Genomic DNA, 12,340 nt, shown 5'->3' on the forward strand with positions numbered 1-12,340 from the left:
GGCAGTTTAAAAAATCCAATGCTACTGTTGTCACAGAAATGGACATATAATGAGGCAGTGCAAGGAAAGATTCAAGCAGGCTTGTAAATAAAAGAAGAAGCCCAATACAATGTACAGCGTATAAGAGCCTGAAACACCAAATTCAGACATTTACTCGTTTAATTTGAAAGTTGGAAAGACAGAACCAATATTTGTCACGGTGAAAGTAAATGGAAGTAGACACGCTAGCTTCCACTACTGTAATTGGGGAACATACCTTCAGATATTTGAATAATGGTGAACATCAATTATGTTTAGAACAAACAGCTGCCAAGTTAAAAACATATACGGTGAAGACATTCAAGTAAAAGGCATAGCAGAGTAACTATCCATTATGGAAGCCAATTGGCAAAGCCACCAGTGTTGGTATTGAGAGGCAGAGGACCAAGCCTTCTAGGGAGGAATTGGGTAAAGGAAATCAACCTTGATTGGTCACTGAGATTCCAAAAGGAAGCTGGAAGCATTCCTGTTTTGAAAAAGGAGTGTGTAAGGATTCAACAACCTAAAGAAATGCAAGCTGCCTTAAGCCAAAACCTGAAAGAACAGCAGAAGAAACTTAAAGAGACCCTGCTTGATGACAGAGTTCGAGATGAGGTGAGCAACCTTTGAAGGGAAAAAGAAAACCCGTTGAAAGACATTCACACACTACAAGATTCTCTCAATTCAAAGTTTGTGCCTCTAGAAAAGTATGAAGAGAAACAAAAAGAATTCAGCAACTCTCTGAACAAACTGAAGAATGAGTTGACAGAGAAGACAAAGCAATGTTCAATTTCCCAGGCGACAGCAAACAAATACAAAAAAGAGCCAGAAGAGCTGAAGAATCAGCAAAATGAAGCCAAAGAGGCTTTGGAAGCAAAAGTCGCAGAATTTTCCAAGAAGCAGAGAGATAAAGAAGTTTCGGGAGAATCAGCCACTGAGCTCTGACAAGTAGAGCCTGCATCTGAGAGAAGTCTGGCCAATAGTGAAGTCAAAAAGAAGGCCGAGATTAAAGTCTGCGCTAGAAAGAAGATACAGAAACAGGGCCTTAATTCTGGTAGCATACGAATACACTTTCATACATAGGCCTGGCATTCAGATCGCAAATGCCGATGCCCTTGGTTGTTTGCCTTTACAAGAAAATGATGAGCACGTCCCAGTTCCACAGGAACTTGTTTTAGTGTTAAATTTCTTAGATTCCTCCACGGTATGTACTCGACAGATCAGAGACTGGACAAGTTGGGACCCAGTCCTGTCTCAAGTACGAGAACAAGTGCTGCGCGGTTGGTCACAGGAGCCTGTGATTGATGAAATGAAACCGCACTTCAACAGAAAACGTGAAATAGCCAGTCAGGATGGCATCTTATTGTGGGGTGCATGAGTGATAGTTCCTCCAAAGGGAAGGAAGCCTCTTTTAGTTGAACTACACAGTGCCCATCCAGGAATTTCAAAGAATGAAGACCATAGCACGCAGCTATTTATGGTGGCCAGGAATGCATGGTGAAATAGAGAGTATGGTAAGGCACTGTGTGCAATGTCAGCATCTGCAAAAATTGCCAGTGATAGCTCCATTATACCCATGGGACTGGCCAGTTAGACCCTGGGTGTGGTTACACATTGGCCACATTGGACCTTCCCTGGGAACAATGTTACTGCTCTTTGTCGATTCAAAATGGCTGGATGTACATGAAGTGAAGTCACCAATGTTGGGTGCTTCAATTGAGAAACTACATCAGGGTTTTGCCATTCATGGACTACCAGAAGTAGTCATTTCTGATAACGGGGCATTTACAAATGTGGAGTTTCAATGCTTTATCATCCTCAATGGTATAATTCATGTAAAAACTGCACTGTACCACCCTTCCTCAAACAGTCTGCCTGAAAGGGTGGTTCAAACATTCAAGGCAGGCATGAGAAGCTCACTGGTGATTCCTTGGCAACCAAGCTGGAACGCTTTATTTTTCATGAAATGTGTGATGACTGGAGCTCTATCTTACCATGTGGAGGTGGAAGGCCAGATCATTCGTAAACATGTGGACCATTTAAGGAAGAGAGAGACAAATCACCAAGATTTGGTTCCACCAGTGACCACGACCGGGTCTGCGTTTCCTGTTGAGGATACTCAATCCAGGACTGACACGTCTGATGTTCCTGTAAGAGTTGAGGATAGAGAACTGCAAGTGCTCACCGAAGCACCTCATGTTCAGGCAACTCCGGAAAAGGGGGTACCTGCAAAGAGTCTGAAGTTGTGGAGATGCAACATTCCACATGTACCAGGAAACCACCTGAAAGACTGAACTGGTAAATTTCTTACTCAATGTAAATATTATGTTGTCTTGAAAAATATGTACTTGTAAATATAATATGTATAGACGAGTTAAAGGATAAGGAATGTAGTGTAATGTACCTTTAAGAATAATGCTTGTTAGGAAAGATCACATGGTCTGTAGTAACCAATAGGAAAGTAGCACGGGTCACAGTCAGTGTAGAGATAGAATTGGAGTTGAAAGCAATCATGTAGTTGCTGCTGAGTATATTGTAAATAAACTTAATGTTTCCACTTAGAAAATTGTCTGCAGATCAACTCTATTACCAATAGTACAACTTGGCTACCCTGCAACAGATATAAACCTCAATGTTTTGGGCACTATCGAAGCTGACATCTCTTCAAACTGCAGCTTTTCCTACAATTCCATAGTGCAGTGTGTTGGCGCATTGATTGATCTCTCACTGTCTGTCCATAGAGAGATGTGCGCACATGATATCAAAAGCCTTATCTTGCTGGGAAAGTTAAAATTGTTTACTTTTGCAAACTTTTGAAATGGTCCCTGCCCTTCTCCAGTTTTCCTCCCAAATTGTCCTATGCACTTTCCACACCAATTGACTGCAAGTCAACCTGGAGTCTATGCTTCAAATGAACATTCCTGGTGCAACCTGTCCCCACCTGTGATAGCTTCTAATTTATGGACATTTTAGTCGACTGTTCCCTTGTTTCCATGAACAAAACAGGCTTTCCTTCACTCCTTGCATTGGTCTGATCTTGGTCATTTTTTTTGTTTTTCCTTAAAAAAAACTGCAACAGATAAAGATCAGAATTTATTCGACGGTTTCCGTCAGCAACATTTTTTTGATTCGACTCTTTCCGTACAGGAACAGCTTCCAATTTTGGGCTTGCTGCACTGAAGGGCTCCAGCACAAGACACTGAGCATCAGGAGGCTTCGGCTGTTTCCGACAGGAGCGCGTTCGGCTGTTTCCGGCAGCCCATTGCCTGGTATAACCAGCAGCTTGTCCGCCGCAAGTTCCAGTCTCCCTGTCGCTCATTTGCAAGTTGTCAAGTCGCTGTTTCAAAAATTTTTTTTTTTTAAAAAAGGAAGTCATTCCTCAGCAACACTTGCACAAGTTGCAAGAAACTGCGACCTCTACACTCAGCTTCAGGACGCAGAGGTAGTTTTTTTTATATAACTTCACGTTTGTTTCCATCCCCCCCTCCTCACTGTGCACTCTGGGCTGAAATGTTCTTCCTGGTCTTTGAAGTAGTGTTTGTGTGTGTTTTTCTCAGCAGCAGGAAGTCTCTGATACCTGTTGTATTAAACTCATGTAATATCAGCTGCGTTACAATAGGTGGGGCAGTGATCACGGAATATTCATATTTATGTTTGTTGAAGGTATTGGGAGTACTTTCAGTGGATAGACAGGACAGGGTAGCAAAGGCGAATAGTGCTGTCTCCGAAATATTTTCATTCAATTTTCCATTCATTCGGAAATGATAGAAGTAGATGGATAAACATGTAAACCATTTATGAAATGAATATATGCTTATTGATGGTATATGCATCACAATGACTGAAAGGGAAGTTTTGAATCTGTAAACTGCTTTTATTATTTTTTACTTTTTTGCTCCTGGTGTATATATTTTTCAATAAAAGAATTATATTTTGGGTAAAAGGTGACTGTTAATGGCATCAGTGGCTCACTGGCTTGTGAAAGAGTTAACCCACTAAAGCACCCCTCTAACAACACACCTCACTTTCATTGGCTTATTCCAGACGGTTCTCCCCACTGATGTCATTAGCCCCTTTACCATTTAAGTAAATTTGAGGCATAACTGAATTAGATATATAAAAATCAGAAATATGTTAAAATTATTTGCAATTCTCTGTATAAATTTTTACTTTTAAAAGGAGTTCCCAAAGCAACATTCGATCTTCTAAGTATTCACTCAGTACTGAAGGAGTGTGGCACTATTAGAGAGGTTGTCTTTCAGTTGAGATGTTTAACTGAGACCCTGTCTGCCCTGTCAGATGGTTGTGAAAGAACCCATGTCACTATTCAAAGAAGAGCAGAAGTGTTCTCTTTGGCATCTTGGCCAATATTCATCCCTCAATCGTCATCGCTAAAGGAGATTATCTGGCTATTATTGTGTTGCTGTTTGTGGATCCTTACTGTATGCAAATTGGCTCCTGTGTTTCTTACAGGTGACTACGCTGCCAGAATATTTCACGTGTATAAAGGAAGTCCTGAGGTCTTGAAAGGCAGAATGCAAAAGCAAACTATTTCATTTTATTCCTTTTGCAAAGATAGTTTGTTGTGAAATGTTGAAAATGGTTTATTTTCATCGATTTTTGCAAACTGTACTTCCATATTTATTTACTGTAATGCCACACGAGAAAAGGTTGAAAGGGGAACTGAGCATCGATGTAGCGATACCGTGAATGAAAAAGGAATTCCCCATCTCATAATCACAATTTTGAAATACTGCAGATTACTAGAAAATTATATTTGGTTGTTGGAGCTAAGTATAATCATTTTAGCTTTTGTTTCTCTCCTTTCTCTCCTTTTCTTCCCTTCTCTTTCCTCCTGAAGGTTTTTACTTCTTGTTAAGGTTCAGGTGGCAGTGATCTCCCAGTATCTTTGCCAGAGTGGTCATTAATAACAGGTGAATGTTAGCGAGCAGTTTGACAGTGGGACATTCAAGCTAAGCCTGTCCTCAGCTGGAACCACACACTTCTACTTCCAGCAGTGGTTTGAACTCTGGTAGACTTTCCCCCTTCCTGAACCAAGGGTGATGCTCGTAACGCCTCAGGTGAGATCAGTCACTTCAGCTTAGAACTTTTACTGATCCCGTTTGGGATTTAGCTATTCACTGTGCGATCCTGTTAAGCCATTCACGAGCATTTTGTAAAAAGAGTAAGAATACCTAAATGAAAGATCAAAGCCAGTCGTCCAAGAGAGCATTGCTAAAATTGAAAACAGTTGCAAGTAAGATAAGGTAAATTGAGAAGTGGTGATAAAAATATGACATTGGGGATAGATGGGTAGAAAGGAGTAGAAATACGTTTGGCAACCATCTTAGGACACAGGAACATCCTTGTTGAACTTAGCAGTAATTTTGGTTGGTTAACTAACAGGAAACAGAGGGTTGGGATAAATGGGTCATTTTCAGGTTGGTAAACTGTAACCAGTGGGGTGCCACAGGGATCAGTACTGGGGCCTCAACTATTTACAATCTATAGTAATGACTTCTCAGGAAGAATAGAAAAGCAGTATATTGATTGAATGGAGAGAGACTGCAGAACTCTACAGTACTGAGGTGTCCTGGTATATGAATCACAAAAAGTTGGTATGGAGATAACAGCAAGAGATTAGGAAGGCAAATGGAATGTTGGCATTTATTGCAAGGGAAATTGAGTTCAAAAATAGGGAAGTAATGTTACAGTTGCACAGGGCATTGGTAAGACCACATCTGGAGTACTATGTACATTTTAGGACTCCTTACTTAAGAAAGGATATAATTAGAAGCAGTTCAGAGAAGGTTCACTTGACTGATTCTCGGGATGAAGAGATTATCCTATGAGGAAAGGTTGAGCAGGTAGGGCCTTTTCATTGGAGATTAGAAGAATGAGAAGTGATCTTATTGAAACACATAGATCCTGAGGGGACTTAATCGCGTGGATGCTGAGGGGGTGTTTCCCTCATTTCCTACATCTCTTGCTGCTGCTTCAGCATCTGCCACTTTGCTGATGGCTCCTGAAGCTTGACATCAGCATGATGCTGGGCCTTGGCTGACCTTAGTCCTCCACTGGGGAGTGGCTGCAGCTGTCACTTGCTTCCGTTAACAGCATGTGTGCTTCTGTGCTATAATCACCAGCTGCTGCCACCCTTTTCTAACTGCTCACAAATGCCGAACAATGTGAGAGTATACACTCATGAAGGCTGATGTGACGCTGTCCTCTGTGAAGGTGGCTCCTTCAATGAGGGTCTCATACGGTTCCACTGCCATCGTTGTTGCCTCACCTTCTACTTAACCTGCGAGAGAGACGAGGAATGTCAGGATGCTGCACTTTTCACCAACTTCTGCTGCCTCTCATATATTGGGAGTTCCTTTTGGCCATCACTGGCCATAGTAAGTAAGGCTGGTCAGAGGTTTCGGTGACTGTTTCGGTAAAGTTGCTCATTCTGTCGTCTCCAAACATGCTCACCATCAGCGACAGGCTGTCCTGCTGCAAACCCTCCTCCTAGCTTTATTGCCTCTCCTCCTCCATTGGGGTCAGTACAGCATGTAGTGATGCTTCCAGTTCTTCTCCGTCCTGTGACATGATGAGCTCTATCCTCCTTCCAACACAGACATACACAGTGTCACTCGTCTCTTATAGCCTGTGCCAGTTTGATTGTCCAGCATTGTGTCAGTGGAAGGCTTGCTGCAAACGGCCATTTAGTATTGACAATGCAGTTATCAGTGCTGACTGACCAGGGACCTTGGCTGTAAGGCGGCTGTGCATTTAACAGTGAATGCAGATGCCTGGTCATGTCCAATGCGTGGGACAGCGACCTCTTCTCAATTTATTGATGCCTTTTGTGACAGCCAGAGCTGTGAGCTTGGCATTATAAATGTGACTCACCTTGCCAGACCACACCAGTTTGTTGAATCGCTTGTGGCACTGTGCCCATGTTTGTGTGACCACCCTGTGGGTGGTCATTTCCACAATCCCCTCCAGCCATGTCATCTTGTTGAGGCTTATGGGGGGCGGCATTTGCTCCCAGTGACTGGGAAGAACACCTCTTTCTCTCTCGCCCTTGCTGCCTGCAGGAGCATCTCCAGGGATGCGTCACTGAATCTTGGAGCCACGCTTCCTCTAACTGTCGCCATTCCTTCGCTGCCTCCCTTGTTTAGCTCTCGGACCAATTGCCTGTATATGTTACTCCTTTTGTTATGATTGCTGCCTTCCCTTTAAAGATGATGACTTCATTTCACCTTCTGGGACTTCCATCCAGCACCGTTATTGGTTGACTCCCAGGCCTGTGGTCATGAATTGAGCACTGATGGCAAAGTCCGCTTTTGTGTCCCGCCACCCATCCCGTGACCTGAATTGAACCCTGATAGTAAAATTCAGTCCACACTGCCTCGCTCAGCTCACGTATAACAAAGCTACTTTGGCAAAGTAGTGTAGGGTGACAGCGGAACATACCTTATTAAGATGTGAATGCCTGAAAGGGAGGAGGACAATAATTGGCAGAGAAACAGTCAATTATGGTCTAAAATAAGCAATTATGTTTCATTTGTTCCTGGCCCCATAAGTGCCAACAAGCTTGGGAAACAAAAAACACAAAGGTAATAGAAACTCTCTCCTTGGCCAGTGCAGGAATGTTTGTCATTGTTTTCCACCTCACGTTTGTCTACTATAATTGAGGTTGTTTTCGAAGCTTATTTAAAATTCAAGCAAGTCATTGACTGCCTGTTCCAATATTTCTTGCACGTACATCTTTGCCCCTCATAAAGAGGTGGGATCAACATTTAAGTTTGGCCCAAGCTGAGAAATAATAACAAATAGGAACGTACCTTTGTCTCATTTTAACGTGGGCATTGGCTTCCAATGAAAAACAACTGGCCGGAATTTTCCAGCCCCTCACGCTGACCGGATCTTCCCGTCCCGCTGATGCGAATGGAGATTTCCATGGCTTGCAGGCCCTGCCGCGAGGAATTCTGCTGCGGGGGAGGGGCTGGAAAATTCTGGCCAACTCAATATGCTTCATGTTGTATGCCTTCTTTCTGTGGCAGCTGCTAAAATTCAAGCGTGCCCACGGGTTATATCAAGCAGCTCAAACAGCCGCTTGTGTGGTATTAGTAGAAGGATGTGCAAAGGTGAATGTATTACAAGGTTGTCTATGGATATTAATGATTTCAGAGACTTTGCCAAGTAGCAGTCTGTTTATTCAATTATTTAATTCCTACACCCCCCTCCACAATTCCCCCATGCTGTCAGTTTTTGTCTCTTTTTTTTAATCTGTTAAGAAGAGGAGGAATGGTAGTGTATCCTTGGAGAGAACTACCTGAGCAGTGAACCACATTGCAGAAAATCGGGATGAGCTTTCAGAGAGGAATATGAATTAGAAATACTGAAAGACAATCGTGAGAGAACATCACATTTTATGAGGAGTGTGGGATGTTGTAATCTGTGAAATAACAGTATCATAATTAAGTCTTGTCCTTTGATATTTTAATACAACTTTAGTAAATACAAAGGCTCATACATTCAAAACACCTGATATGTAGGGTCATGTGGTGCACTGGTAGTATCCCTATCTCTGGGCCAGAAGTTCCAGGTTCAAGTCCCACCTCCGGACTTGATTGCCATGGAAGATGTGTTCGTAACATGGCCAAACAGGTTGATTATCAGACTGTAAATCCTTCCAATGTGCCTGATGGCAAGTGGGAAGGAGCAGCAGAAGGAAACAGCAAACCACTGCAGTACTTTGCCAAGCATAATCATGGATCAATCCAATGGAAGTCCATGGTCACTAAGGCATGGTACCTGAAGGAGGGGGAGGATGCATAGGGCCAAAAGTGAGACCTGACCCCATGCTGGTGGGTGACATCCAATTAAGAGGCTGCCAGGACTGCTGCCCAATAAGGGCTAGCGGTCCTCTTCCAAGAGTGTTTGGCCCATTTAGAGGTCCTGTGCTCAGCAGCCTTGGCAACACAACCTCTAGTGGTGACCCCTGGAACTACAGCGTGAAGGAGAGGACTCCTCAATGCTGAGGCACCCTCAAAGGCAAGTAATTTTTTTTGGGGGGGCGCAGAAGCTGGGGGCTGGACAAGCAGGACCTGGCAATTGGGGTGGGGGTGTATTGCAGTGGCAGCGCTATAATGGGGAGTGTGCATTTTTCAGGCCAATATCTAGGTGGATGAAGTGGAGACCCATGAACTGCAGCAAAGAGCCCTCATTCTGTGTGTATTATCTGCCACCTAGTGATTTTCCTCATTTCAAAAAGTTTACTGATCATACACACCACTAGACTGAGGCTTTATATCAGCAGGCAAATTATTTAAATAAAACACTTGAATAACCCGTATGTCGTATAAAACAATGGATCGCAGACATCTATTCCCTTTGACAAATAAATACATGACAGTCTATGCATAAAACACACTAAACAGGAGCTCACTTCTTACCAATGAAATATACCATCGTTTCAAAACTGACCTAACTTCCCTGCTGGTTGGCACAACCTCAAACACAGAACTTTGCTTTTGCTTTTAAAGGCAAGTGGTTCGGAGTATCAATACAGGTTTTCCAAATAAATGCAATCCAAACCCCAGGTGAAGCTGCGTGGAAATAAGAGGATCGATGCTTACGTCTCTTTTAATTATGCCAGATCAAAAGCCTTTTACCGGTTAGCAATTATTTGGAGTATTTGTGACAGAATTGCCACAGGTGGAGCCTTGGATCCAAAAAATGGCTCGGAGGGACATGAAAAATAAACAACGGTTTGCATTTATATAGTGCCCTTCACGAGCATGACCCTGACTGTGAATCAGCCTGAGAGCTGATTTGGTGCCGCCCCATCAAGTGGAACCCTTGTGACCACTCTAAACAGCATCTTAAAATTTCTTGCAAAAAGTAGCTTTTTTTAAAATTTATTTGTTGCGGGCGTCATTGGCTAAGCCGGCATTTATTGCTCATTGCCCCTGTTCAAAGGGCATTTCAGAGTCATCCACATTGCTGTGGGTCTGGAGTCACATGTAGGCCAGACCAGGTAAGGACAGCAGATTTCCTTCCCTTAAGGACATCAGTGAGCCAGATGGGTTTTTACAACAATCGACAATGGTTTCATGGTCATCGTCAGACTTTTAATCCAGATTTTTATTGGATTCAAATTCCACCATCTGCCTTGGTTCCCAGGTTCCCCAGAGCATTACTCTGGGTCTCTGGATTACTAGCCCGATAACAATACCACTATGCCATCGCCTCCCCCACAGTTATATAGCATCTTTCATGACCTCTGGAGATTCTAAAGTGCTTTACAGCCAATGAAGTACTTTTGAAGTGTAGCCACTGGAGTAATGTAGGAAACACAGTATCCAGTTTACACACAGCAAGGTCCCACAAACAGCAGTTGATAAAGACCAGATAATCTGGGTTTGTGATGTTCATTCAGGAATAAATATTGGCCAGAACGCTGGCGATAACTCCCCTGCTCTTCTTCAAAATAGTGTTATGGGACTTTTTTACATCCTGTTGAAAGGGTAGGTAAGGCCTCATTTTAAACTCTCATCCAAAAGACAGCACCTCTGGGCAGTGCAGCACTAGAATGTTAGCCTCGACATTTGTGCTCAAGTCCCAAACTCCTGACTCAAAGATGCATGTGTAGCCCTGAGTCCAAGATGTGACATCAATTGGCTAGACCAGGAACACTGATGACACCACAGTCTTTATGGAGGCACCAAGGGGTTTGGCCAGCACTGAAGAACCATGGCTTAAAGCCACATAACACGTACCACACTCAGCTTAGCAGTGACCACCACATTTGAATAACTGTGCCAAAATTAAAAGCAAAACATGATGCAAGAGGCCATTGCAGCATTACTTCTTATTAAACTCATTACTCATACTTATTGGAACTGCTTATTGAGAACTACAGCAGCATTTCTGTATCATAACGTAAGACAGTTTAACATATTTCATGGATATTATCAAGTAATAGATTTTTGTGGTATTCCATTATTTGATGTTGCAATATTTATCATCAGATTTACAGAAAGCTCTGTTTGTGGAGTGTTAGAAGAGAATGTGTGTATTTTGAAAGCAGAAGATACTTGGCAGTTATTAATCAGCAGAGACATCTCCTCATATCTCCTGATTGTACCCTAATGTTCTTAGACAGGAGTGCCCAGTTTATGTGGGTCACTGTGGTACACACCATGAAGTCTCGCGGGCCATATTTAAAGTTTAAATCAACTGTCCTTTATTTTACATATAATTCAAGCAGCCTCTTTAGTTCCTGTAATTTGGGACTTATCCACCACTGCAATAATAGTGCAAAGAAGTGCTTTTTCAAAACCTCCAGGCCCATTAACATCAAACAGGACAAACCAGTGAGTTAAGAAATATAAGCACAGATAAATCTATATTGCTGCATGTGGCGCATGGGCTGTAATTTCCTCATTAATTTCTTTAATTTCAGCTGAATTTGCAATACGCTAGATGTTTGTTTCTGGTCTGGATATTAGGAAATAAACTCAAGTATATAAGACGTAAACGAAATTTCAAACATGATAACATTGTAAGGTATGTATTAGAAAAATGCACCCATCTTTGACTGCTGTTTTAGGAGCCTTGGATGGAATGCTTCAAGACCTTGCTGCCTTACTTCATGTTCTATTCACTGCTACTAAACTACATTGTTAATCTGTGTCTACCGTGTAGTTGCAAAATATAGAGTCCATTCCAAAAAAGGTCCTTTTGTTCCCTCCAACAATTTATTTTGAATGAATCCTTATGCAGCACAGACCTCCTCCTTCTTCGGTTCTCTGCCTGAAGGCAGGTCCAACCCACAGCGCTATGGCCGTCACCACGGGTAGGGCAAGAAGGCAGGCCCCGAATACGCCCCCGGCTGGAATAGGAAGTGAACCGAGTGCTGTTGGCACCAATCTGATCCATACCGGCTGTCCTGTCAACTGAGCCAACCAGTCCCTCAGAGGTTCCAAGTTGCTGTGGCAACTTGCACTTTTTCATGAATGTCGTAGTCTGGGGCTATGGAATAGTGATGGCAGAGGCTCCAACATTCTTTCCACCACATGGCTGACCAAGAATCTCTCCCACTCTCATTGCCTGCCATTGGTGTGTGTTAAAAGGATTTACAAGTTGAGACTCAACCTGTTTGGCTGCGTTATGAAGATTACCCATTGTGCCCCAAGACCTCCAAGCACTGATCTTATGTCCAGTGAATTACTTTTTGAAGCATAATCACTGTAGTGATATAAATGCCAATTTTCATCAGGCAAGTAGAAGCTTCACGAAAGTAACCTGGGTGATTTACCCTTTG

The 12,340-nt window shown here is 42.8% G+C and overlaps 1 long non-coding RNA gene across 1 annotated transcript in view; it reads left to right on the forward strand.

Annotated features, from left to right (window-relative positions):
- Nucleotides 1-3,284: 3,284 nt before the first annotated feature.
- The window catches only part of LOC121293741, a 176,883-nt gene continuing 167,827 nt past the window's right edge, over nt 3,285-12,340 (forward strand). Inside the window, exon 1 of the long non-coding RNA XR_005946592.1 lies at nt 3,285-3,460. This is a non-coding gene — a long non-coding RNA (uncharacterized LOC121293741). The remainder of the gene's footprint in view (nt 3,461-12,340) is intronic.

The sequence above is a fragment of the Carcharodon carcharias genome, chromosome 22 (genome assembly GCF_017639515.1).
Source record: "Carcharodon carcharias isolate sCarCar2 chromosome 22, sCarCar2.pri, whole genome shotgun sequence".
Lineage (NCBI taxonomy): Eukaryota > Metazoa > Chordata > Chondrichthyes > Lamniformes > Lamnidae > Carcharodon > Carcharodon carcharias.